At 37.3% G+C, this 26,254-nt stretch overlaps 1 non-coding gene across 1 annotated transcript; it reads left to right on the top strand.

Annotated features, from left to right (window-relative positions):
- Positions 1-23,630: 23,630 nt before the first annotated feature.
- Positions 23,631-23,737, top strand: LOC133774029 (U6 spliceosomal RNA). The gene has a single exon (XR_009868010.1). It is a non-coding gene; the product is annotated as a U6 spliceosomal RNA (small nuclear RNA).
- Positions 23,738-26,254: the final 2,517 nt, after the last annotated feature.

Raw genomic sequence — 26,254 nt, 5'->3', positions numbered from 1 at the left:
AGAGATAGACAAGACGTCTTTTAGTATTCAAGTTTTAAATGCAGGTGCAAAGCTCATAACATTATTTTGATGGCACGATGCAGAAATTTAAGAAAGACATTGAAGGACTTGCATGTTAATGTTCATTTCTACCTTGAATCAGAAAGCTACTACCTTCCCAGAATCCATTATTTTCTCATCTCTAAAATGGGGACACTTATCTATGCCATAGGCATTTTGAAGATTAATCTATAGTATTGAGTTTTATGAGGATGTTTATAATATTACTGTTCACTTCATTATATGCTCAATAATGAATTGATTAGCCTGAATAATAAATATTTAATGAGCATATAGTATGTGTTAAGTATTCTGGGTGTTTGGTCTAAAAGATGAATAGGTCTCTGTCTTCAACAATCTATTTATTTACTTAGGGAGGCAGACTTGAAAGACAAATGACTTCTTTACTGCGCAAACAAATTAACCTAAAAATTCAGTTAACACAAAAGTCATCGTCCAAGATGTTTATTTCAGTATGAATGAATTTAATACTGCAACCTGCAAAGCATGAGTTACTCACCAGTATCTTCTTTTCTAAGTGCTCGGGCTTGATGGGTTTTATTGTCAAAAGCCCTTTCTTTTCCATCTTTACTCAATACATGCTTATGGGTGACAGAATAAAGGTTATGCATATATCAGGACAATACAGTCACAACCGCAGTTTAACTCTTGAAGAGTCCACTTGACTTGATTGTTCTCTATCTACTGTCTTTGTACAAATGTAACTTGCCTTAAATCAAAGTCACTAGTCGAAGAGGAACAGGTGGGCATAGAGCCACATACATACCTGCGCATCTCCCATTTCATCTCACCTGCAGTAGCTGAAGTGACTGTTCATGCACTCAGGCAGCCTGCTGCAGGCTCTCTCCACTGTTTGGGCTTACAGCTTTCTTCAAAGTTTGCTCAGCATACATGCAAGCACAATTTAGAAGTGCAGAAGAGTTATCACCAGCTGGGAAAATTCGTGATTTTGGTGAGCAGGAGTCTATGAGTAAGTGCCCCAGATTTCCATTAGTGGTAAGGAAAATTCTGAGGCACATGGTTCCTTGGAGGGGCTCCAGCTCATGTTTCTTCATGTCCTCTGTAGTTTACTTGGCATTACAGAGACATAAAGGACAATATTAAGGGCTTTGTCTACAAGAACTGTGTACCATGTGTTGCATGCAATTACAATGGTACTCAATTCACTTTGGTGTTGGTCATATGGATTGTTGTGCCTAGGTTGGTCTACTGGTTTGTAAGATCCTTAGGGAAAACTGTGCCATGAGCTTCTTTTTCATATAATTTCTAATGGTATTCATTCAATGAGTATTGAATAATGTTATAGGCGATGACACTATAAAAAATTCGCAGTCATTTGCAATATTTACACTATTTTTTTTAACCTGGTTGAGTAATTTTAATGTAAAGCTTTAGTCAAAAAAGTAACACTAAGCAGAAGAGTTAATATGAGTATATATTCTTCAATAGCCAAAATTTGATGTTGTAATTAATTAAAAGATTAAAAGCTTCTTGGGCCAGCATTGCAGCTTAGCAAGTAAAGCAGCTGCCTGCAATGCCAGCATCCCATATGGGTGCTGGTTTGTGTCCTGGCTGCTCCATTTCCGATCCAACTCCCTGCTAGTGGCTTGAGAAAACAGTGGAAGATGGCCCAAGTGCTTGGGCCCCTGCACTCACATGGGAGTCCTGGAAGATGCTCCTGGCTCCTGGCTCCTGGCTTCGGCCTGGCTCATCCCTTGGCCTCTTGGAGGAGTGAACCAGCAGATGGAAGATCTCTCTCTGTCTTTCAAATAAATACACAGACCTTAAAAAAAAGATAGTTTTCCCACAACAACCTGAGCTATAAGCTCCCTAAAGACTGTTCTTCACTGCCCAACAGCCTGGAATTAGAGAGATCTGTTAGGAGGTTACAGTCATGATTTAGGCATTTGGGGAAAAAAAGACTAAAAAATTTCCAATGAGTCTACAAGTTGATAATATGTATGTCATTAAACTATTTTTATAGCAATTGTATCGGCAAGGAAGGTAGAATTTACTGAATCAAGTACTTTATGGTTTCTGGGTTGAACTGTTTCTTACAGAATACAACCACAAGTAAGTCCTTGGGTTGTAAGTTCATATTCCAATTATATCATATATTTCACCCAAGTTGCTTGTTTTCTCTGTTCCTCAGTTTCCTAATCTGCAAAATGGGGATGAATTAGTCAATTATTCATTACTATAATGAAAATATTTCAGATGAGAAACCAAGGAAAGGAGGTTTACTTTGGTGAAGTTTTGGAGGTTCCCAGTCCAAGATCAGTCAGCCCTATCAGTTCAAGCATCTGGTGAGGCTAGGCGATGGTGGAGGACAACCACAGGGTGAACAAAGGGACAACCACTTGGTGACCAGAGAGACACAGGTAACAAGTCCATCTTATAAAACCAGTCCTATCATAAGGACTTTCTTCTAAAGCCATGCCTTCAATGAATTAAAGATTTCCCACAAGTTCCATATCCAGAAACTGTAATTAGGTCAAATCTCCACACTTAATCATCAACCATTAGAATTAATCCATTAACCATTAATATAAGAGCTTGGAACTTAAATGTCTGAATGAGTTTAGAGAGAAAAATACTACTCAAATCATACCAGGGAATAATCACATTGCCTCATAGGATTTTTGAAAAATTAAATGAGGACATGCATGTAAAGAAAGCATTTATCTCATACACTTTCTGAGCTCAATAAATGTTTCTAATGAAACACCTCTTCACCCTGAGAGAACCTAAAAGTCCTATATAAAATTCAAATAAAAGACCTATAATCTTTTCATATTTTATGTATCAAATATCATGAATACTAGCTTATTTTGGCAATGTTCTATATTGATATTTTATTTTGTGCAGACAGTAAATTAGGGTGAAATTTAAACAGTTCTTTTGAATGAATCTGATTACGATTCTGCCCTTGAAATTACTTGAATTTGAAAATACCCCAGGATCATACTGCTAACTGGATTCTTAACAGAATTGAAAGATCATATACATTTATGTGCATTACCATTGTTTTTATTATAGGCCTGTATGAATATTTTTTGATCCTATGAATTCAACATATTGTGTATATGCATACTTGGTCATGTACCTGTTATTTCTTGAATTCTCGACTGATTAACTTTCTATTTAAATCTAAAGTTTTACTCTAGTTGTGTAAACCAGTGGTATTATATTAAAATTGGATGGACTGAGGGGGCATTGTGGTGCAACAGGTCAAGCCTCTGCTTGAGATGCCCACACTGCATCTCACAGCATTGATTCAAATCTAGGTTGCTCCGTTTCTAGTCCACCTCTCAGATAATGTGTCTATGAAGGCAAGGGAGGATGACCCAAGTGCTTGCATCCCTGTTGCCCATGTAGGAGATCAGATTGGAATTCCTGGATCCTGACTTCTGTCTGGACTAGCCCTGGCTGTTGCAGGCCTTTGAAGAGGAAGCAGTGGATGACTCCTTCTGTCTGTCATTCTGCCTTTCAAATAAATAAATTATAAAAAAGACAATTTATATTATAGTTACTTTAAGGGGCTAAGGTGTAGAATCAACATCTCCAATTTATGAACAAGTTCAGATATTCACAGAAAGCTAGAGATGACAACTAATTCCTGGCAAATCTTCATATTAAGTGATCAGAATCTGTTCCTTTGTTTGCTTGCTACTGCAATGATATCCCAGTTTTCTTGACTGCAGGATATCACATGCTAAAAAATCCAATTTTATACCTACACACTTAAAAGGATTATGTTTTTTCTACCTGGATTTTCCCACTCAAACATTCCAGAATATGGATACAGACCCTCTTCTTGAGTAATATCCTATGTCTTCCTACAACATTATTCCACAGATTTGCTAGTGAAATGAAATACTGCAGTGACCTTTTTAATTCCCCAGACTTTTTACAATCTTGGAAATTTAGCACAACAGCAAGAATTTAATCATATTCACTGATGTAAAAGACAAAATAAGGCACCTTTAAATTCAGAGGGAGGTACGACCTCCAAGGTATCACAGCTTTCAGAGATACTTGGCTACCTTAGCGTTGGCTGAAGCTCTCAATCCATTTTCTCTGGATGCATCCTCTCATCCCAGGCTGGTGCATCCATCTCCTCCTTAGATTTGATTTTAACCTGTAGACCACAAACGCCTGCCTCTGGACCACATTTTGCGACTTTCTTGCCTGAAGCTTTATATTCTGCATTCACTTTTTCCCTAAGAATGTAGCTTTTTATTTGTTCAGAATTGCATTTATTCAGAGGTTGCAAAGTCCCTGATTTAATTTTACAGATGTAACCTGTGACATTGGATATTTAGAATGTCTATGGAACTAGACTGTGGTTTCACACGGCATGGCGGCAAACACCGGTGTGTTTGCACGAACGTTTAACTGGTGGGATGTTTCTCTAAACCCAACTGAATGTTTACTCTGATTCCTCGTGGATTTGGCAGTGCCCAATCACTTAGCCAAGTGTCATTATATGTGTTTTTTAGTTTTAGGTCTCAATTGTTGTGTAGTTCAGTTGATGGATGAGATGGCCTAAAGAAAAGAAAGAAAGAGAAAAAAAAAAAGAGGACTGTTCTTCACACAGCCCACAGTGACAGAACAGATCAGCTCTCTTAAATCCCCTGTCCATACAGCCATTGTGATCAAGGTGATTGATGAAGAATCCTATCAGCTCTGAGCTGCTGAGGTGTCAAACTGATAGGAAAAAGCAGTACTCACAGTATCCTGCAAACAGTTTGAGAGGTCAACATCTCACGCATCACTACATAATGCCCGTGGCTTCTGTCCTTTAGATGCCTGCAAGTGATTATCAATTTACATTTATCACGAGAGTTCTCTCTCTGCAGCTTTCTATGCCGTCACTGTTAAAAAGAAGATAACTGCAATGTGGCATCTTCCATAACTACTTCTTCAAAGTTTTAAGTTGAGCCCTGTTAATGAAAATTGGGATGCTGTATTATTAGCAAAAAGAGGCTAGATTCAGGTCACTTGTGAATTGCAATGGGAAAAGTAGGATGCACTAGACTTTATTTATTTTTTAACACTTCTCAGGTGTTTTGTTCACTGCATGATTAAAGTGGCAGAGAGCAGACTTGCTACATTTCAAGTAACAGTTTTTCCTTTCCAAAAGAATGTGTGTCTTTCAATGGCTTGTGTTCATAACTAGCCCCTCAAACATGAGTCTTCATTAAAACATGAAACCAAAGAAAAATGAGGAAAGATTTTGTATCACTTATTTTCAGGCCTGACTTTACTAAGCTCCCTGCATATCAAAATATTGATGATGACTGGAGAATTCTCCTTAGCCTACAAAATAGATTTTCTGATAAATCATAATTAATACAAGCCCAAGTTATATTATCATTAACCAAAACCAAATATAGTTGTAAGGATATATACTTTAGTAAAGTTATACTTACCTTAATCTTTGATTACTATCTGAATTCTAAAATGTCATACATTTCTACTCATGTATGTAAAGACTTAGGGCAAGGCAGTTCTTTTCCTGTATTTAAAACTGCATGTCTCTTAGTTGAGTTGCAAATAATAAAGGTGTCATTGATTTGATCTGAGACTGGGGAACTTCAGGCTCCATAAATTTGTCTTATTTGATTTGAACTAGGTAGTAGATAATATATCTGGACACAGTTGACAAGAATAATTTTTTTTATTTAAAGAAGAATAAGCTCATTAAAGAAAACTTAGGGGGCACTGGGAAAATAAGCCAAACAATCAAATACACAAATGGTTCCATTACCCAAATTATAGGCAATGTATTACTTGCATTTTGACACTGCTGTCTGGTCTTTTTGAACATGCAAAGACTTTTTAGATATAGTTTTGAATATTTTAATATAGTTATAAAATTATGTAAATGTATATATATAATATCTTTGTTATTTGATCCAAACACTTCTAAATTACTATCTAGTTTTCACAAACCAAAAAACAACATATTCTTGGAAGTTTTCTAGGCAGATACTGTTGGTTATCTACCAAATATACTTTCCTCACTGAATCATTACAGGAAAAGCTCCAATTTATTCAAATAACCATTCCTCCCCTACATGACTTGGAGGAAGGTGATCTTTTTTCCATGGAATACCTTGAATTGGTCTCAATCAATCATAGCAGTTTGTTCTTCTTTCCACTGAGTGGCTATAGGGTGCCATGTAACACATTTACATCCAACGAGGTATAAGGGGAGGTCTGTTTTGCTCATAGCTGCAAAGCAAGCATTTAGAATATTACATGGCATTCATCAGGTGCTGTACAACTATCTGATGAGTGAATTTTAAATGCAAAAGAGTTTTTCTTTCAGAATAAGAATTTGTTGCAAGGGATGGTTCCTTCTGGATGTTGCTGTGTCTGGAAGAAGTGTGACAGCAGCCACATTACTACCACGATAAGGATGAAGTCAATTTACAAATAAGGCAGATCTATGAGACTCTAAGAGTTCAAACTATTCCTCTAGAGCCCTGATTTCTGAATTTCTTCAGATACTACTTCTTTGTTGGAGGCTTTCATTTAGGAGCTTCTGTTATTTGCTGCGAAAATAATCTTAATTGATACATACCATTTAAATCAGAAATTTTCACATTTTTTAGCAGTACATTTAAAAAGATTTAAAATGCTCCATTTGACTATGTACCATTGCAAAACAAAACCATAAAAATCTGTTGGCAGCTTTAATGAAGATAGATATTTATTTTTAAGAGATTGAATGAATAGAATATGCACTTTGTAAAAATTTAACAGTATTTTGTAAAACATGGTAAATTAAGTATAGCCATCCTTCTGTATCTGTGGGTTCCACATTGTGGGGATGCAACCAACCAAAGATTAAAAATATCCAGAAAAATGGTTGTAAATGAACTTCACATGGACAAACTTTTGTTGCCATTATTCCTGAAACAACACAGTATAACAACTATTGACATAGCATTTATACTGTGTAATTTAGAGATGATTTAATGTGCACAGGAGGATTGCATGGGTTAAATGCAAATTCTACACAATTCTGTATAAGGCACTTAAGCATCTGTGGATTTTGGTATGCACAAGAATCCGGAATCAGTGTTCATTTCAGTACCAATTTTCTGAAAGTCGTTGTTCCTGTTATCTATCACTGCATAACAAATGACCACAAAATATAATGGCTTAAAACTACATCTGTTTTATTATGCTTTATGGTTCTTGCGGTTCAGGAATTTGGGGAGGGCTAAATGGGTTGATTTTGGATATGGGTCTGTGACTGCAGTGAGATGGTGATTGGTCCCAAAAGAGGGGCAGGGCATGGGCTGAGGCAACAATCTGCTCAAGAGCAACGTAGCATCTCACTTTCCTCCCGTGGTGTCAGGACCTCTCCAGAGACTCTCAGAGGCTAAAGTGGCTTTCCTCACCTCATGGTGGCCTCCAGTTATCAGGTCCTTAAGCAGCAGCTGAGGGCTTCTAGACAGAAGTGAGCCAGGCAGAGATACATTTCCTTTTAGGATCTAGCCCAGAAGTCATTAAGCATCTCTAATGCCTGCCTCATATTATTGCCTTTCCAGAATCAAGAGGAAGAGAATTATCCTCCATTTTAATCAGGAGTGGCAAAGTTGCACAAAATGGGTCAAGAAACAACATGGTGGCCATCTTTGGAAAATGCAATCTGTTGTGACTATCAGAGACTTCTATGTGTGGTTTTTTAATTCTCGATTCTTGAATTTCCATGATCCTTTTAGGCTAATTTGCCTTTTTCCCTGTATGTCTAAAGTCTAGGGATGTGCCAAGGTGCACGTTACTCAGGAAAAGAAATGATTCTCCCCATACAATTCCAGGATCACTTTCTTTCCATCACAAGCAATCAGTTCAGTTGAGAAAGTGAGAGCTAAGAATAATGGTATAAGAGACCATGAGTTTGGATTGAAAGAAAATGATGAGAATGATGTGTCTCAATGTGAGTGATAAGCAGCAGCAGGCATGTTTCTAAAAAAAGTTAAGATCAAAGGAAAGAACTAAGAGAAAAAAAGGAAGAAAATAGTAATATTTGAATAATAAATAGTAAATATTTTAAATGCAGTTTTCACCCTGCAAACTGATTGTCTAGTTATAAGCATACATCATAGCATCTAAGCATCTCCATTTAAAATTTTATGATCAATAACTTTATATGATATGGCTGATGACATGCATTATTTAGTACAAGAAACTAGTCATTTGATTAATGATCTAAATGTATATAAAGAGAATTTTTGCAATATCTAATCCAATGTGCATATTGCAAATATGCAAGTTCTGAAACTATACAATATTTCTTCATAATAATATTATATTTTACAAGAAAAAATATGAAACATTATCTAGAAAGTCAATCTAGTTTCCAAGAGAACAAATAAAATTAGAACACAATGATGTCTTAGCAGCTTATGATAATATCTCATCTTATTTTTAAGTAAACCAAATGTAAACTCTTCTTTTAGTGGATTCTCTCCATGCCTGGAACTCTGTTGAGGCCAGACTGTTACCACATTGAGAAAAACTTACAAATTTAATTTCAAAATTAGCCTCTAAGTAATGAACCTCTTTAGGCTGGGAGGAAAGAAGGACAAGCAGACAGAAGGGTGTGACATTGCACATCTGTTTTAGAATTAGCACAACTTGGGGCTGCCTCTCTTCTGGACCAGATTTTACATTGGTCCTTTTTGATCTTGTACTTCTTATTCAAGCACTGTGCTTAACATGTGTTATGAACATAATGTGTTTAATTATCTGTCTCTCCCATTTGACTATGTGGACATGAAAGCAGGGATTGTTTCTGTCTGGCACACCTAGCAGAGTGAACGAGCAATGTCAGCAATGTTTTATTCAAAAAGGAAAATAAGTGTGTGTGTGTGCGTGCGCGCATGAACATATTGGAAGAGCAATTATGTAGAAATTGACTTGTTTTTATAGTTCCATAGAGCAAAAGGAGAACTTGTGCATGTATCAGCAAGCCAGGCATCGAGTCATCATAAGACCTCTCTAAAAACACCAGCTTTCCCAAAGCAGCTCAGGTTGCTGCAATATGTCATGAACTTCGTATCATGAGGATACAAGCAGAACCCACAGGAGTATCTCACAGGCATATTATACAGTAGATTCTTGCTCTGCATAGACAGTGATAACAAATAGACTCTAAATTCTTTTCTAACACTATGAATCTAATCTTAGTAAGATATCAATTCTCTAAAAAGGGAAAATTAGCACTTATTAAGCATCTCTTGTAGAAAGACAAACTTTTAGCTCTTGCAGACAAAACCAAGCACAAAGCAGAAAGGCATCTGTCCTCATGGAGTTTAGATGCTCGTGAGGCATATAGATGACAAGGAAGTAAAAACAAGCCAAAGAACAAAAAAGTTATTTTAGATAGCTATTAGTACTATGAAAAAAATACATTAATGTACAAATAGTGAATGTTGTTGGACTGGACCACATTAGATGAACTTGCAAACAAGAAAATCTTTTCTATATAATATAATCTCTGTTCTATTCTGGTAGCATTTCTACAGAAACAAACATCCAGGGCATATGCAGTGCTGATACTTCACAGTTAACATTACCCCTGAAACGCTGGTTGTGTGTAGTATGTGAATGCCAGAGGGGAGCCACACTCCCTCATCTGGAGAAGAAACAACTGTTTGGGAAAGACAACAGGGTCCTTAGTAAATAGTCAACCAGTAAAACACAGTTTGAATAGCAAATGAGAGGCTGGAGAGCGACTATTGTAAGATAGAATCAAAAGGGAACAAATAACATGGTTGGGAGTCATCAGGGAAGATGTGGAAATTAAGAGGACTCTAAAAATATATAATTTTATAGTTAAAAACATCAGCAAACCAAATGTTCACATTATGGTTAACATGATAATGGAATGCCTATTATGGACCCACAAAGTTGATCTGTTACAAATTTCTGACATGCTCCTGCATGTAAAATATATCATTGCAAGCTCAGGGCCCATTAATATGTGCAAATGTTCAAGCAGCAGATGGCATCTCACTGTATAAACATTATCAATGCAGATATTAGCAGATAAAATGTTACCTATTTCATGTACCTACTCCTGCAACATGGGCCCCAAGGATTGCTTAATTGTAAAGGTTTGTGATGTACAAATCTCATCTTTTGCTCTCTTTTTTTTGTTGTTGTTCAAAGAAAACAGCCTTCAAAGCCTTCGCACATAATGTACCTATGTGTTGTAATAATTTATCTTATTATTTTCTTAGTCACACATATTGCAATTTTGTGTTCTCATTTAGTAAATTTCAGTACTTATACTCAGGGGAAAGAAAAAATAATGTTTGACTTTGTGCATGATTTATTCATTAAAAAATTTGTTGATATCCTACCATGTAACAGACACTGAGAAACCAGAGATGAGATCCTTTTCACCCCTCAGACTTGTGCAAATAGCAAGGAGCTCACAGCATGCCAGGAAGGGTGAGATGAAGGAAAAACACATTTGCTCATCTAAAGAGCCTTCAGCAAGTATACTCTGGAACTCAAGTATGTTCATTTTTATGAGAAAGAAAAGTTGGCTCCTTTTCTGGGGAAAATGAACATATTTATGAATGGACTTACAGAGTTGTTTTTATTCTAAATGCCTTGAAATTATGTTGCATTACTTACAAATCTCTGCTAAGAAAAAAGTTCTATCTTCAAAGCGTTTGGAGAATGTTGATATATAAAAAACAACATCAATAATTGTTCAATATAAGAATAAATTTTTCTAAATCTATGCCTATTATTTGATAAGATTTCATATATTAACCTGGACAGTAAGAACAAAGTAATTTAAAACTCTCCAATATGTAAAAAGACGATCATAGGAACAGTTTTATGTCTTTGATTGCAGTGGTATGAGGGTGGGGGGATTCCTCTCACTCTCTTTTCTGAGTATCCCTGACCATCTGAAACGGCTTCTGGAAAGTGCTTTAGGGAATTCACAATAAATTATGAATTCAACTTCCTGTACCACACAAATGGCATAAATGTGGCAGACCAATAACCAAGCCAGGATAACCATTATCCCTTACAAGAGTTCAGTTTAAAACTCTAGGGAGAAAAGGGACAACCAGATGTTGATGTTACGATACCACTGCACATCTGCCACTGGAGAAGGATTTATGAAATGCTATACTGACAGGAACCTTTTCCACACTGGCAACATTCTCTATGGCTGAGTGTCACACTGCCTTTTGGATGAAGACATCAAAGAGCCACAACCAGTGACAATAAAGTTAGCTCTAAGCTTCTGCCTACAAACACTAAGCAAAACAGAAATTCAAGAAAATTACCAGTACATGTTTTTATAACTACCAACAATTGTCTCACTGGCCAAATCTTTTAGGGAACATAAATCATGTAAAAGTCTTGCCCTCTGGCTACATCACTTCAGTTTGAATATGTCAGAGATATCAAATTGTGCACTCCTTTCTGGTTTTGTATCTTGAAATTTAAAGGTATAATGAAAAGCTTTTTGTTATATGGTGATATTTTTAAAAAGTATTTGAGGAACATGTGAAAATAATATTAACTACCTTGGAAAAGTATTTTGTAATAATTATTGTTACTAATTTCATTTTTAAAATTGATATTGTAATTTATTTACTGCATAATTTAAGCAAGACCAATTGTAGCCAGTATAAACAGATTCCACTGTAGAACATAGTTTGCCATATCAACTTTCTCATTCTTTTAGATCATCTTAATTAAATGTAGTATAATGGGTTAAGAGAATAATTTCATGTCAATAGTTTTGTTCTGTGAATTACATTTTCAATATTTATCAGGAACTAGGATTATCTTTCAGTTTAAAGGTTTAAAGTCTTTCATTGTTATTCTTGCTCTTTACTGATAATGGCTAAATTTCCTTATGGATTTTTTTATGTTTTCATTTTTCATTGGGAAGATTTAGGAATGTTTCATTTTGATTCCAAGAGCACATATAAAATTGATTTTCAATGATTTTAGTATTAACGTATTTCTAGCTGTATATCCATTACTATTGAAAAACACCTGCCGATCAATATTTTGATCTTCAGAAAATAGCTTTAACATAAACAATATATAAAAAGGACTCATGGAAAAATCACTAGGAAAAAGTGATACTCTCATGTAAAATGTTTAAAATGTAGACAAAACAAAAGAATTTCTTATAATCTATTTTTTCCTATTTGCTTGAAAGGCAGGGTAATACAGGAAAATATCTTCCATCTACTGGTTCACTCCCCAAATGCCCGCAACAGCCACGGTTGAGTCAGGGTGAAGCCAAGGGCCCAAAAATTCATCCAGATCTCTCATTTGGATGTCCAGACCCAAGCCTTGGAGAACTCACCCACTGCTCCTGGGCACATTAGCAGGAATGCTGGATGGAAGCAGAGTATCTGGGACTCCAACCACACTCCAATATGGGAAGGGGGTACCCCAAGAGGCAGCGTCGGTGGCTGTGCCACAATGTCAGCCTCTCTTATAATTTTTAATTCGGTTTTTATCTTATAAAAGCCAGATGGGTTTTACCATAGCCTCTTCCTCTTCCGATGCTCCCATATTTGGCCACCAGATGTCAGACATTCACTGCAAATTTAAATTCCTTCATTGTACAGCAGACACCATTATCTTTTTATTTGTAAATATTCACTATTCTGATATCATCTCTCTCTTTAATTTCCAGAAGAGAGCTTACAAAAACTTACCTTTGCATATGAATTCAAATACAATGGTGTTAGCTGTTTCAGGCGTCTACTTACAGCTTCTAATTACAGTATTCCAAATTCCAGTTCACTCAAGCGCTTTCATGTACTTTGAGATACCTCTTTATCTTTATACATGCACATTGAAACTGCCTTTGAAAATAAAAATGACATACATGTCAAAAAGGCTATGTTGAAACAAAATTTAGAAAAAAGTATAATTTAAATTTATCCAATTAGTTTATTTTTGATTTCAACAAAATAAAAAAACGTGGGAAACTAAGTATTTTTCACATAAAATATTCTACATAGATGTTGTTTTCTCACAAATGTCTGCAATGGCTATGTCAAACTTCTTAATTTTCTCATTTGAGAAGCAATTTATTAACCTTAATCTAACATAACTTGAAACAGAAAAAAATAAAAATCAGAGTACAATACTTTGATTTGTCATGTTCCTAAAATACAAGTTTAGTCTTTCATGGAGATATATAAGGTGTTCTGAATATTGAATTAATTATGTAATACTTTATTGCATGTTCTCAAAGAATGCTTATTATCCTGTGTATAACCCTGAAATGCATTAACAAAACTACGGTATATGAAGCAATATGTGAAAATAATGGAAGGATTTGGTTGCTACTGTTTTTATGTGTAATAAGATTTTAAGTTTAACATTAAGTAGCTTAGTTCATATCTGATTCTATATAATGCTGAACCTAAGTAATCTCAAGAAGTATGTCAGTGGAATAGGATAAGCCAGGACAAAGCATATTCTGTTTGGATCACTCAAAATGTGTTTTTAAAAACATCTAAACCCTATCATAAGCATTAAAATATTTTAGTAAGTTGGTAAGGAATTGTAAGCATGCTACTATTATTTCTGCTTCTGACCCACCATGTATAATAGCAATTGTAAAGTTACTAAACAATTAGTTACAGTGAATTAACATGAGACAATTATCTTTAAAGAAAGGAAAGGAAAAGAAAGAACAGCAGAGAATGTTGGAATGTATGCACCAGGGAACTCTCTTATTTAAATCCCAGCTCCCTTCCCTTTTAATCTGCTTGCTTCTTGGCAGTGGATCAAAAATAATGCAATTGACATTGTTCTCTGTCTTCGCTTCTGTTAAAACTTTAAGTTCTATTGTTCTTTCCAGTTGAAAAATATCAAATCCCAAGAATTTCTAAGACTAGCAGTGGGTAGTTGTGATTCTTTTATGATAATATTTTCACTGTGGCTGGTTTTAAAAGTTTTATTAAAATAAAAATAGAAATACTTAGTTATTTTTCAGTGTTAATATAATTATTGCTTACTCATTTTATTATATGTGCTTTTGAAATCTTTCTCCTTCTAACATCACCTGAACATATTTATCATCACTTTTTGTCTTTAATTCTGCTAGATGTCTTTAATTAAAAAAAAAAAAAACTTCATTCTGATCTCCTTTAAGGAATATGCACATATGCCTTAGGAAGTGAATACAACTTTGCTTTCATTTGATAGTAGGTACTTCATCCTCATTATTGAGACTATGCTGAAACCTTGAATACTTGTCAAAGATTCATTGTATAATCCCGAGGTTGGTGTGGCATTCCGTGATTTACGCAGGGGCTCTGCTTACAATAATTGATTCATTCCATACTTAGAACCCACTGATCTCATTACAATTATGGGAAGGCATTTTAGCTGTTGCAATTTAGACTTACATCAAAGAAAAAAAAAAATAAAGGCTCCCTCTACCCCCACTGGATTTCTGCAACACATGAAAGAATTAGGTCAAATCATGTATCAAAATAAATTCCTGTGACTGCCCTTTCTAGAGTCAAAAGGTTGCCCTGGAAATATAAAATAATGAAACATTTCATTTTGAGCAATATTTGCATAGTTGAGAATGAAAATAATATCAACTATATGATCTTTATATATTTTTTCAATTAATAATTTAATAATATTACAGTGGCCAAACACACTTTTGGACTATAAATTCTAAAAAGAAAGTCAGTTTCCACAAAGGAGCTATTCTAAGAACTCAACACATCAAAACGCAGCATATTAAGCACACTTGCTGAATACATGGGCATGCATCCTTATCGTTAAAGGCAGATATCCTATTTCTTAATTTCATATACCTGTTCTGGGAAAATAAATGAAAAAAATTCTTAAAACCAATTGATCATATTAATTTTGCATTGGTATGCTTTCCATAATTTGGAAACTTTAATAAAACTGCAGTACTTCCTAAATAACACCTGGAGTGAGTTCTTTTTATATTCTAATATTTTGAACATTTAAGAAGATGGAGAATAACTGGTGAAGTAGTGGTCATGAAAGGCAAACTAAAGTAGCATTTTAATTTCATAAATCATTTAAAGCTGTTAAAGAAGTAAGGGGAGTGTTACACATCTCTTTATTCTTTTCGTTGAACTTTTATTATTATTGCAAAATATAATTATAGTATATCAGCACTGTAATTTTAACCACGGTAGAAAACATGCTTCAGAAAATAAAGGGGATAATCTTACAAGAAGTATTTTCAAACATTTATGAAGAGCTACATGAAATAAATACAACAGAAATTATGTTGAGTGCACTTAAAGTTTATTACTTGTGAAACATACTCTTTAAGCTAACATAATCATTTCGATGACTTACCAGCTCTTAGCTATGGAAGGCTGTTTCTCTGGTGGGAAAAAAGAAACTTGGAGTTACCCATCAACTGTGAATATTCTTGATTTGGCTGATGGGAGTCTTGATCTCCCACTCCTAATATCTTCAAGTGCAGGGAAATCTAATTCATTAACTTTTCCAAACGTTTTAAAAATTTCTTTTCATCGGGGATCATTTTGACCTTCTTTATCCATACCACTCTAGAGATCAGAAATACAAATGACAATAACTGGTAGTTAGTAGCTCAGAATCCCACTCCACACGACCGTACATTTTAAAGGCAAACTGTCTTTGTACAAAATATCCATATTTTAAACTGTCAGATATACAATGCCCTGATAAATCTTCTAAGATCAGTCTAATATCATTTTAAATGTTTTGATCTTAACAATGTGAGGCACAAAATATTTCCTAAATTATGTTTACAGCAAAATCTATTTTCACTTAACTCTCTTCCACCATTTATGTTTAAATTAAATGTTAAAAGTAAAGCAAAAATCCTAATAAATGTTCAATTTTCAGACAAAAGAGACTTGTTTTGTCATAGTTACTTCAAATTTGTAGGGGAATTGGGTTTTAAACTTGTGTCTGCCTGAACTACATTTACACATACGCTCTTCTTACTGAATAATCCCTCACTGCTTAGAATACTGGTGCAAGATGTGTTCTGAATAAAGCAATCCAAAGGATAGTATCAAATGCATTTATCAGGAATTTTTAGTCATTAACTAAAACTATTTTAAAGGATTATTTTATTTTTATAGTTAAATAAAATACTTACAGTTCATTTGTTACAAAATACTGTAATTCTTATGTAATAGAGTATTTAATTTTAACAGAAACAAAAAGGGTGTTATGGTTCAAGTTTAGGTTATATTAGAATTTTTAAGAAACTATGGACAAATAATTTAAATGTTTTTCAAGATTAAGACAAATGATTATTTTCCAAGGCTATCCACGATTGTAGGTGGTGTTACTGAATTTTCCAGACTTTGTATTTGTATTTTTTGCTTCATAAAGTTGTGTTACACCCACCAAAGGAGAGGGATTTGTAAATTGAAAAAAAATTTTGGAAATTTAAAACAGAAATATTAAGGTAAATGATTACTGTTAACTTTCCTTAGCCAACCACAAGTATCCTCAGTAAGGTCAGAGAAATTAGCAAACTTCAATGCTTGAAAAATAAAAAAGTTAGAATTAACTAGAAAATCAATTCTGAAGGACAATACCAGTGAGAATAACTACAAATCTGACAAGCAATTTAAAACTGCATCTACAAAAGAAGCTGTCTTAACACTGACTTCATTTTCTGTCATCTAAGCCTGTTCCTTTTAGTCTACACAGTTTAGACTTTAGATACACTCCTGTTCTATACATTTTAACAGAAATCACGAGATGTACAGCTTAATATATATTAATCAGACATTTCAAACTATAGCCATACTTACAATGTCACTAGAAAAAAATAATAGAAAGGATTTTAAAATAAACCTGGAAACATTTGCATTCTAATAAGCTTCTCTTGGCCCCAGATAATTTCTTCATTAGGGTTTTATAATGTGGAAACAGAAGGCACCTATATATGGAGTTTTGTTACTCTTGAGAAGATTTCCTTCTTCTCAGGAATAACTAATATACTGAACTCACTCTCCCTTCACTTCCATAATTGCAACCATTAATAAACATTTGTGTGGCGGCGATAGAACCGCAGCACCTAGGGTAAACAGGTACTTCGCACATTCTGGATGGTGTCCTCAATTTGCACTCCATTTCCTCTTTCCACTTGGTTATCCCACCCCCTCCCCCAACTTCCCTTATGTTCTTAATCACACCTTCCTGGACCTGTCCAAAGAACTCCCGTGATTATGATTACGAACAAGGGGTACAGAAACTTTTTTTTTTTTTTTTACAGCCAGTGCAGATGGATATTGATATATTTGGGTGCTTTTCATGCCACTCTACTTTTTCTGTCATTTTCACATCTCCTTATTAGGGGGACTTAATTAATTCTCCTCTTAGTTAGCTGTTGATTTCATCCCTCCCCCAAGTATTAAGCCCCTTGAAAGACTTCTCCCGGATCTCTTTCTGTGCTGGGTAACTTCAATTTTAGAAACTGGGTTTCCTGTGAGCGTTGGCTTTGTGATGGGTTATTCAAAATTCTCTTTGCATTCAGAATAACAGTATACAGAAATTTCCTTCTGTTTCCTTTTCTCATTCTCCACCATAATGGCAAATGAGGTAAGAGTGCATATTTTTGATAACTTTGAAATCCAAATCATGCTTCACGTTGCGAGCCTAACTTCCTGAACAAAATTTCAAAGAGAAATAATATGCCGATAGTAACCCCCCTTCAAGACGGTTCAAAATTTTTTTTTCTCATTTGCATAGCAAGATTTAATTTCCATCCCTTAAATATGACGAATTGCTGAGATTTTCTCCAGTTAATGCTTTTAACAGCTCCCAATAAACTTCATTAATCAGGCGAGCTCAAGGCCCAACGTGGAGCCTGGAAGCAGCTAATTTGCTTGATGAGACCCCGACTTTAGTGAATAAACAGGTGTATAATCCGAGGGCTTTATGGCCTTAATTACAGTCTAATCAGTTCAGCCCATGGCGGGCAAAAGAAAGGGAAAGGGCTGCGGGCGGGGGCGGGGGTGCTCAGAGCCACTGTGCCTAAAAGAAGGGAGACGTTCTCTTTCCGGATCCCCCGGTTCTTCCTCCCCTCTCTCCGGTCCCCGCCGCCGCTTCGTCGCGGCCTCGGGCGCCTCCCGCAAAGCGCTGGGCCCCGCACCTCGGCGGAGCCGGGCCTGCTCCCTCCCTCTGCGGCCGGGACGCGTGCGCTCGGCTTCTCCCTCTCCCGCCCGCGCCCCTCGCCCCCGCCCCCCGCCGCACATCCGCCCTGTCACCCGTGGGCCGCCTGACAAATCACTTCAAGGGCAGCCGAACTTTGAAGGACAAGACAAAGCGCCGGCATATGGCCCTATCCCCAGATGTTCGTCTTCCCTGCTCCGGCCCTCGCGCGCCGCCCTCCGCGCCCCGCGCCGCGCCCGCTCCCCCACCTCCAACTGCAGAGCCCACCGCCAAGTCGCCTACTTTTCCTTTACGTCTTTTGTTTCGCCGATTAGTGGGGGCCGGGGTGGGGTGAGGGGGAGCAAGGCGAGATTGGTTTGGATCTAATGGTTTCTGTCGAGCTTGGCAGTTAAAGGGAGTCCCCGGTGGCCCGACACGACGTGGGTGCGCAGGCGGGACGCGGACAGGCCCGAGCGGCCCGGCAGTCGGCACCCTAGGCCAGGCACCGTCCCGAGCCGCTTTCGCCCTCCGTGGCCCCGCGGGGGCGCGGGCTGGGGCCGCTCTGGGTCCCCGCGCGACCGTGAGCGCGGAACCTCCCCCAGAAGAGAGAGGAAGGCGCGCGGCAGCAGCTGGGCTCTGGCGTGACCCACGCAGCCCCCCGGTCGGGGTGCCCCCAGGCCAACTGCTGAAACAGGGGTGTCGGGGGCGGCACCCCCAGTTTGGGCGGGTGGGAGTGGAGAAAGGGCCCCCGCTGGGAAAAGTGCGGGACCGGATGGGGAGGAAGGAGCGGGGCGCGAAGGCGGACTGGACCCCGCGGGGTTCACGCGGGAGCGCCCCGCCAGCTGGGCCGCACCGGCTCGGTGATGAACCCGCACTTCTCCGTTTGTCTCGGACCAGCCCGACCCCCCGCCCCGTCTCCTGGCTGCAGCTGATGACCGGAAGCTGACGAAGACTGGCTTTGGGTCGAGTGGCGCACATGTGGCCACAGCTCCAGGGCGAACGAATTGTGTTTGCACTGAGCCAAACTGCCCGGCAGTTGACGGCATCCACCCGGCCCCTGCATCCCCGCAGCGGCGACTGCTCGTGGGCGCCCACACAAAGTCACTTCCCTTCTTTCTAACCAGCTGCCTCTCTCCGTGTGTAGCCACGCAACTTTGCCGGCAAGCGGTCAACAAAGGCGCGGAGCCGCCAACGCTCGGCAGTGCAAACAATGAAATAAGCGGGACGTGTGTGTTTGCATATACATTACCCGGTGAAATCGGTTGTCTTGCTCCCAGCCCTCAAACGCTGCACACATTTTATTTCTCCGTAATTTTATTTGCCTACATGGCGGGAAGGTGGAAGGCAATAGTCCTGCAGAGAAAAATAAAAGGAGATCGACAAACAATCTAGCGTCTAACACTACATTTTTTTTAAGAAGTCTGAGCATGTGTTGATGTCTTACAGTACTGCGAATGGTCGTTCGGGAGAAATGCAAATTCTAACCCAAGAAACTGAGTTTCTGTATTCGGATGTTGTTATTGTGTCTGCCCATCCTCCACTCAAAACACACACACACAGACACACACACAGAGTTTTTCAATTTATTGAGTGGTGAATTGTTTGCGTTTTGATCATTCCCTCCTTCAGACTTCCTTTAGTAGGTAATACTGCTATTTTCACAAAAGTATTTGGTCATTTGAGAAACCTGAATTCGAGTTACAAGAGCAACGGACATATTAAAATATGTTATCAATATTTTTATTTCTGTAAAATAGAGAAACACGTATAGTTCTACAGAGCAGGATCAGCTCGAATAAAATATTGACTACTGTAGAATAGGCACTTTAAAATATATGTTCACTCCCTATTTTCATTAAGTGGTTGAATTAGTAGAAAATTATTTAAACTGCATACACTGATTTCTTAAAATCAGACCATGGCACTAACTAGATTACAGTAGTAAATCAGAGGTTTCCAAAACATAGCAGAAAGAACTTAATAGATGAGATAAGAAATGTTTTTACTGTTGTGCTAAATTAAGGAGATTCTACAGTCATTTTGGACAATAGGTGCGCCTGGGCCTTTTGTTCTTTTTCTTTTATGTGATCATAAAGGAACAAATGTCTGTTTGGTGAGGACTGAGTGAGACATCTCCGAGAGCATGACCACGTCCAGCAGCCTCTACTTATCTAAACTAAATTACAGCTTAATAATAGCACCTCATGCGCTGCCCTGCTGCTTTCCCCACCTGAGTGGACTGAGGCATCTTTCTGCTTAATTTCTCTCCTGTATTATGTCTTGATAATCAAAATGCATTATTATTTCTTTTTCGAAATACAATGGGAATCCCTCCCACATCCCCCAAGTTCTGAAAATTCTCAAACCAGCCCTGGAGAAATACAAATGCACAAAGCGACAGGCGAAGCAGGCCCTGTGTTCAGCACTCAATCATTTCCTGTCACAGGTGCAGCCACTATGCATTATCCTGCCATGATTGATAGAGTGGGTTTGTGCAGACTGGGGGAGCTGGGGAGGCTCAGATGGGGTCCTGTCATTTGGGCTCCATTTCATACTACCTGTAGGGAAAAGGAAATTCTTTGCAGGGATTGGCTGTTTGGTGAGTTTTAAATTTTACTTCCTTATATACAATAGAAAGGTCATATTTTCTAAAAGATAAGTATAGCTTGGAGCCTTATCTTAAACTTCATGCGCAGCAAAACAGAACAACTAATCGGAACACAGTAGACTTCATTTCTTTTAGAGTTCACATGTTATAGAAGCGCATCACAACATTCCATGATTATGTTAGCTATGTAGAGTTATTTTCCTTAAACCTTAGTCTTTAAATAGGAAACACACATGCACACACACAAAACCCTCAAAACATCTTGGTTTTTACCCCTAAATGGCTTAAGGACATAACCAACTAATATTGAGCTTGATATCTGTATAACAAGGCTAAAAAATGCACTTAAAATATTGTAAATCATTTTAGTAGACAGTGAATTATATTATATGCCATTCAATAACACAAGAAACAGAGGCACTATAATTTGAAACAAAGTGGAAATCTTTATTATTTTAGGTTGTGGCTGTACTTCATTTTAGCTGGGGACTAGATTTTTGAGTTTGCTTTTGCTGTGATCAGTCAAGATCTTAACTAATTAATGTAAGATCAAAGTTGACAACCATCTCACCAGTGTTATGTAAAACTGTAAAATCCTCTAGGTCCTTCATTTCTTTTTGAAATGGCTAAAGGCAAAATGATTTGCATAAGGAGATCTCAGATTTTAAAATGTAAAACTTCTTTCATTGGGATTATTAAGTGACTTTCAATGATGTCCACAGATGTTCATGCACCCACTGTAATGCTTTAAATTTTTTCCTTGTGTTTTTTTATAACCAGCCTGATAGATGGTCTAAAATTAGAGGAATGGGGAATGATGTAGCCTTTAAACGATTACCAATTTTTTTGACACCAGAATGTTCTTTTGTATCAATATATCTTCATTTTATAATTGCAACACATGATATTGAATTGCTCTGAAAAATTTACCAACTAAATTATATTACCAAATATCAGCTTATACTTTGTGTGTTTTTCCTAAACTGGTATATTATGCCCAAATAAAATGAAGATTAACCATTTAGCTGATAAATGCCTTTTTAGAAAACAGATGGGCATCTATAAAATATTTTTGTTCTATAGTTATACAGAAACAGCTTGGCAAATACAACAGTTTAAAACATCTGATGACCCAGGTAATCATTTGGGGCAAACATTTTCTATAAGAAGCATTGTAAATATGTATTAACAAAAGGGATTTTATATTGCCATTTTCTCTTTTTTACAAGAATGAGAATGAAAAGGGATATAAAATCTTAAATATTTTCTAGTAAACCTTTAGTGACTAAAAATACCATTGGCCATTATTTGAATGAACATAATACTGAGGAAATGTGTGGACCGATGTATTTGTGGATGTTTCAGAATATTCCTTTAGTGTGTCATTTATTTTCAGATGAAAAATGTTCTCTACCTTATACCACTACTATTTTTAGGTTGTATTCAAGAAATAAGTAGTTTTCTTGAATACCAGTGAGTATCAGGTATTGTGTTGAATTACATTTATGACTTACAAATAAAATCAATGCAAGATGAAAAATGATTATAGTTAAATGCAACAGAAACTTTGTGAGAGGGTGAAACTTTGATTGACTTTGGATGTGAGTATATGTATGTCCTTTTCACGTTGAGAATTAATAACCTTATTTAAATATTCATATATGCCCCAATAAACCCCAATTTGACTAAGAAGCTAAATGAGTTAATGCAAGTGCAGTTCAGCAGATAGATAGATAGATAGACAGACAGACACTTCAAGCAGTTTATGCAAAAATAGAATTAAAAGATAAATTTATTTTTGTGCAAAAATTTTCAAAATATATGATTTTCCATGAACTTTTTGAAAATCCCCTGTATTCATAGGTTTCAAATTTTTTACAAAATTAACATCTTTCAAAAAAAATGTACCATCCACTGATCATATATTCTCCAGATTCCAGCAAAGGAGCTGGCTTGTGACAGGAACCAGGGAATTCAGTCTAGGTCTCCCACGAGACCTAGCTACTTGAGCCAGCACCACTGTGTCCCAGAGTCTGCATTGGTGGGAAGCTGAAGTTAGGAGTTTTAGCCAGGAATTGAAATCAGGTACTCTGATGTGGGATCCAAGCCCCTTATCCACTAGATTAAATGCCTGCTCCATCATCTTTAAATTCCATACATGATATGCTAAAAAGTGGACCCAAGGCTGCCAATGTGACCACTAGGAAAGTCTGATGAAAGAGCCTGATGCTGCAGTGGGGAAACATTGTCTTTGTCTTTGCAGCTGTTTGCTGTGATGTCACCTCAGAAAGAAGAGAAGTGGAGAGGGTCTACCTCTAAATGATAGGTGATGTTGATCATGAATAAAAGGGAATGCACGTTTCTTTCTCTCAGACACACATACACAATGGCATTCTTGAGAGCATACTGAAATGCCCCATTGCTGGCAGCGGAGGAGGGGAAACAATGTTAGAGAGTATGAAAGCTGAAGCTTAAAAATGTTTTTGATTGGCTGGAAAAATAACACTTAATTATTTTCTTTGCATTTTTGCTTCTTGAGGGATGTAAGTACTGGTTATCAGGTTCAGTGCTCCTTCAGCACCTTTTGGCTGAAAGCTAGGACAACAACTGTATGGATATATCTCGAGGAGACTGAACAAGCCCATGAAACAAGTGCCTGAGGAAACTATCCCATGACCATATCCATATCCCCGTTTGGACAGACACAATTTTCACCTTCTAGCATCTCCTTTTTTCTCCCCCCTCTTTTTTGTGTAATATAATGTAGCTTGCGCTCGCTTTGGCAGTATATATCTTAAAATTGGAATGATCCAGAGAAGATCAGCATGGCCCCTGAACAAGGATGACTTGCAAATTCATGAAGCATTCTGTATTTTATATCTCATTAATTGATATTCTTAAAATTTTTAAAATAAAATTCCTGAATTGCAATTGAAAAAATATATTATAGCTTTTGTTTATCTATGGCCTATAAGCCAAGTTTATTTTCTCCTGACTGGTATCACGTATACAGCTTCCTAATGAAACTTTTTTGAAGTAGACTGGCATAGTGTTTGCTAGTGGTAATATTACTAGCAATATACATAAGAGTATTTCCCAAGTGAAGCAATATAAATAGTACTACCAAGAATACCAAAAAAAAAAAAAAAAAAAAGAGAGAGAGAGAGATAGAGTGAGAGAGATTCAAATGCCTGTCTACAAACATGATAAATATCATATAACCAAATCAGGACACAGTTACCCATTCAGCTCAAGAGAAGATTTTATGCAAATTATTTTCCTTTTAGCTAAAGAACGGTTTAGAAAAATTAGAAGAGCTACAATTCTAAATAATGTAAATAAATTGAATCAACTAAAAGGCATTGGGTAGAAACTTGGTTTTCCAACTTTATAGTTGCAACTTATTTGCCTTAATAATAATCTAGTTTGCAGAAAAGTTGGAAACAATAAGAATTTGCCACTATTCTGAGGGAATTCTGCTAGCAAACAATTCAGTGCAGTTAGTGTGAGTATGGGCTGTGAGTCAGCAGTGTCAGCAATAGGTCATCACTCACATTCTTAGTAGGTGGGTTCCAGGTATCTGTTCTAATAAGCTCCTGGTAATTCTTATGCATGACAGAGATTGAGAACCACTATTGTAGAGTGTAACAGTACGTCTTAGTCTTTCTCAGGAAAGCACTTTCCTGAAATTTTATGTAGATTTCTATTAGATTTTTTAAAAAGATTTATTTATTTATTTATTTAAAAGGCAGAGTTACAGAGAGGCAGAGAGAGAGAGAGAGAGGTCTTCAATCCACTGGTTCACTCCCCAGATGGCCACAACGGCTGGAAATGTGCCAATACAAAGGCAAGAGCCAGGAACTTTTTCCAGGTCTCCCACATGGGTGCAGGGGCCCAAGGACTTGGGCCGTCTTCCACTTCTTTCCCAGGCCATAGCAACGAGCTGGATCGGAAGATGAGCAGCAGGGACTGGAACAGGCACCCATATGAGATGCTGGCACTGCAAGTGGCATATGGGATGCTGGCACCACTATGCGACAGCACCAGCCTCAGAAGATATGTTTAATACAAGAAATAAAACATGGTCATCTTAGAAATGTGGTGTCTATCTAAATGAAGTTTGTAGACTGTACTTTGCTTCAGTTGAGGCCAAGTTGAGACCATATACAAACATTTCCTATAGTAGTTTTTAATTTTTTTTTGTTTGTTTGTTTGAGAAGCAGAGAGAGAGGGGGAGAGAGAGAGAGAGAGAATGAGATATTCCATCCCTGTGATGACTGTGCCTGGGTGAAGCCACAGCCAGGAGTAGTAAACTCAATCCAAATCTCCCATATGGATGGCAGGAACCCAATTATTAGAACCTTTATTTGCTGCCTCCCAGGGTCTGCATTAATAGGAGGCTTAAGTTAAGAGTCAGAGACAGGAATTGAACTCAGGTATTCTGATGTGGGACCCAGGCATCTTAACCACTAGGCTAAACACCCACCCCATTATGTGAATTTAAATATCATAGAGCACAACAGTGTTAAATAGATTTATTATGAAGCAGTTTGCTCTGTTTGTTTTATAGGTATGTAAAGAACTGCCCTGAAAAACCAGCCATAGTTTTGAGGGTCTACGGCAAGCCTGTTGTTGCTTGTATCCCTTCCCAGCCAGGATCACATACAAAATGAGAGCACAGCAAAAATACAACAGGACAATGATTGTTGCTTGATAAAAATGATGTCTGCGATTTTTGGAAAGACCTCAGTGAATCCATCAACACTAAGATGCCCATAAGATAGGTAGTGGAACATAGATTTAGTCAACAGACGTTTGTTGATTAGACTCATAGAAGTATAGTAAAAATCAGCTTAGAGAGTTTCCCATCACCTCATGTATCTCCTTCTGGATACAGGAGGTGACAGTGACTTCTATACTGCCATCCAACAGAGCGTACTCTCCCGATGGAGTGAGCAGGTTGTAAAGCATGAGACACAACTGCCTGAAGAAATGATGTGTTTGTCACTGAGAAATCAAACCATGAGTGTACACTGAATAGCGGCCACAGGGTACCAGCACAATGGAAGGTGTCAGGGAGAAAGATAGGAGAATCAATGGACAAAAGGCTTTCAACTTTGTTGAAGATAGAGTGACTGCCTACTAAAAAAAGCAAAAACAGCCATAATAAGCAGAGTCTGTTTATTATAAATACAAATTGAGTCCAAACAAGAAAGTAGTGCTTTTTATTACAGAAACTGAAACTCAAAGCGAATACTCAGGTCACAAAACTGAGGAATATTTGTACTGGCAACTGAAAAGGCCTCCCTGAATGATTCTCCAGAGCTCTCATTTCTTCCCTTGTCTCTGCCTTACCCATGGCACTGTCAGCTTCATCTTAAGACCAGCTTTTCC

The sequence above is a fragment of the Lepus europaeus genome, chromosome 14 (assembly GCF_033115175.1).
Source record: "Lepus europaeus isolate LE1 chromosome 14, mLepTim1.pri, whole genome shotgun sequence".
NCBI lineage: Eukaryota > Metazoa > Chordata > Mammalia > Lagomorpha > Leporidae > Lepus > Lepus europaeus.
The sequence above is the reverse complement of the archived record's forward strand: the minus strand, read 5'-3'. Positions and strand labels throughout refer to the sequence as shown.